A 3,677-nucleotide genomic window follows, 5' to 3' on the forward strand; every position below is an offset into this window, starting at 1 on the left:
GGGGGGGGTTAGCTAATCTTTAATCCAGATGAGCTATAGGATAGATGTGGTGGGCATGATTGATACGTCTCCAACGTATCTATAATTTTTAATTGTTCCATGCTATTATATTATCTGTTTTGGATGTTTTATATGCATTAATATGCTATTTTATATTCTTTTTGGGACTAACCTATTAATCTAGAGCCCAGTGCCAGTTTCTAAATTTTTTCTTTGTTTTTGAGTTTAGCAGGAAAGGAATACCAAACAGAATTAAACTTTCTCGATGATTTTTCTTGGACCAGAAGACACCTGTTAGACTTGGACTCCAAGTCAAAAGAGCTTGGAGTAGACAACAAGCCATAGGGGATCGCCCTAGGGGGGCGCCCCCTTGCCTTGTGGCCTACTCCAACACCCCCTGACCCAATTCTTCGTCCTGTATATTCACATATACTCCCAAACCTCCAGAAGAGTCCACAAAAATACTTTTCCACCGCCGCAACCTTCTGTACCCATGAGATCCCATCTAGGGACCTTTTTCGGCACCCTGCCGGAGGGGGATTCGATCACGGAGGGCTTCTACGTCAACTCTATTGTCCTTCCGATGAAGCGTGAGTTGTTTATCTTAGACATACGGGTGCATAGCTAGTAGTTAATTAGATGGCTTCTTCTCTCTCTTTGATTTTCAATACCATGTTCTCCTTGATGTTCTTGGAGATCTATCCGATCTAATATTCTTTTGTGGTGTGTTTGTTGAGATCCGATAAATTGTCGATTTATGATCAGCTTATCTATGAATATTATTTGAATCTTCTCTGAATTCTTATATGCATGATTTAATATCTTTGTAATTCTCTTCGAATTATCGATATGGTTTGGCCAACTAGATTGGTTTTTCTTGCAATGGGAGAAGTGCTTAGCTTGGGTACAATCTCGCGGTGTTCTTTCCCAGTGACAGTAGGGGCAGCAAGTCACGTATTGTATTGTTGCTATCGAGGATAAAAAGATGGGATTTTGGTCATATTGCTTGAGTTAATTCCTCTACATCATGTCATCTTACTTAATGCATTAATCTGTTCTTCATGAACTTAATACTCTAGATGCAGGCATGAGTCGGTCGATGTGTGGAGTAATAGTAGTAGATGCAGAATCGTTTCGGTCTACTTGACACGGATGTGATGCCTATATTTATGATCATTGCCTTAGATATCGTCATAACTTTGCCTTTTTCTATCAATTGCTCGGCAGTAATTTTTTCACCATCATATTATTTTCTATCATGAGAGAAGCCTCTAGTGAAACCTATGGCCCCCAAGTCTATTTTCCATGATACAAGTTTCCAATCTACAATTTTACTTTCCGATCTATTATTTTTGCAATATTTTACTTTCCGATCTATAGACCAAAAATACCAAAAATATTTACTTTATCGTTTGTTTAGTTTCATCTATCTCTATCAGATCGCACTTTTGCAAGTAACCGTGAAGGTATTGGCAACCCCTTTATCGCGTGGGTGCAAATTGTTTGATTGTTTGTGCAGGTATTGGTGATTTGTGTGTTGTCTCCTACTGGATTGATACCTTGGTTCTCTAATTGAGGGAAATACTTATCTCTACTTTCCTGCATCACCCTTTCCTCTTTAAGGGAAAAACCAATGCAAGCTCAAGAAGTAGCAATGATGCAAGGGAACAAAAACACTGTGTCGATTGCTTATCTGTGCAAGATTACCAACTAGGATAAAACCACTTGTCGGGCCTTGGATGGATGAAGTAGTTATTGGCAGTGACATGAGAGCATCTACAGCAGGACGCTTCAAACCCCTGTCATACGTCCGGGTGGGCGACGCGATCAGTTACCGGTAAAAAAACAACCCAGACGACACTCCTTATATTCAGCCCAAATATGGGGTGGGTCCTTGACGACGATATTGGAGGCGGCAACGGAGATGGGGCCGAGGGCGTTGTCACGGCATAGGCGATGACGTGCGTGGTGTGAATCGATTTGGATGTGGGTGTGGGGAACAGGGGAAGTGTGGGTGGTTAATTATATTTGAGGGCTGACATAGTTTTTGCTGGCGTTTGCTGACGTGGCCAACACCATTTCTATTTCTTATTTTTATTTTTTAGTTATTTTTTGTACACATTGTTTTATATTGTTATAAATGATCTGTTTATAATTTTATAATGTTATTATTCTAGTATTTTTTGAAAATTTTGTAATTATTTTGTGTAAATATATATACATACTAAAATATAGACAAACACTCACAATTAGAACAACATCGATCTCATTAATTTGGCCTAGATACATAATAGTTGAAGGATAATAATCAATGAATTTAACTTCTACCACTACTTGATCTAGACTAATAACACAATCAATGTAATGAATCCTATGAGAAGAAATGCTGCCACCGATCCGGCTGAAAGAACGAAGCCAAGCATAACAACAGCTAAAAGTGCATATCAAAGCATCTTGAATTTTTGGATTTGACCTGGCATCGCATCATTCTTGAGTTGCATCTCATATATCTGTCGTCTCAATGGGTGGAGTACTCGAGGAACTCGCTTACTTACTTCTACACGAGATAAACCCATCACTATTAGGGAAAGGCCTAGCAGTAGCGCGGGTCTGAGGGCTATCAGTAGCGGGGGGTACCGCGCTACTGATATGACGCTACAACTAACACTTAGCAGTAGCGCGTTCCAACCCGCGCTACTGTTATAGCTACTTAGCGGTAGTGCTTTCCATACAAACGCTACTGCCAATCTAACTAGTAGTAGTGTTTTTCGTGCCTCGCGCTACCACTATTCTGTTTTTTTAGTGCATTTATACGCCGTTATACAAATTTTGATACAGTACCAATTAAGAGGTTGTTATATCATTATGTCCATGATGAATTAATATATCATTGTGAGGAAGAAACATGGATTAGATTCATTTGGATGAATCAAAAGTTGAATTAGGATGACGATCCTACTAATTCAACTTTTGGTCACTTTTGACCCATCCACATGAATCTAATCCGCGTTCCTTCCACCTATGATATAATAACTAATCATGATCATAATAACAAATCATCATGATAATCATGATCAACATCATCATCATATTAATATAAAAACTCTTGCATCATATCATCACCAACAACACTAGCTAATAATCATCATAGTCATTACCACCGACACTATTAAATCATCATGGTCATAGTGTCACTACTAGGGAAAAGCCTAGCAGCATCGCGGGTTTTAGGCCTATCAGTAGCGCGGGGTGATGCGCTACTGATAAGGTGCTACAGCTAACGTATAGCAATAGCGTGCATCCGCCCACGCTACTGCTAAATCGACTTAGTAGTAGCGACTTTCCGGAGGAGCGCTACTGGTAATTAGTAGTAGCGCTTCTCCCTGCCCGCGCTGCTACTATTATTTCATATTTTATTTCTTTTTTATTTCATGTTGTATTCGTACACCTTTACAAAAGTTTTCATACAACAGGAATTTAGAAATTGTTTTTACATCATAATGAGTTATTACATCACGGGGTGAAAGAACCGTGGACTAGTTTCAAGTGGATGGCCATCGACTTGAAACTAATCCGCAGTTCTTTCACCCAATGATATAATAAATATAATCATCATCATATCATTAACAACTTATCATCATAATACATCATTGTCATATAACACCTCCGCAAGATCA

Source organism: Triticum dicoccoides, chromosome 5A (genome assembly GCF_002162155.2).
Source record: "Triticum dicoccoides isolate Atlit2015 ecotype Zavitan chromosome 5A, WEW_v2.0, whole genome shotgun sequence".
Lineage (NCBI taxonomy): Eukaryota > Viridiplantae > Streptophyta > Magnoliopsida > Poales > Poaceae > Triticum > Triticum dicoccoides.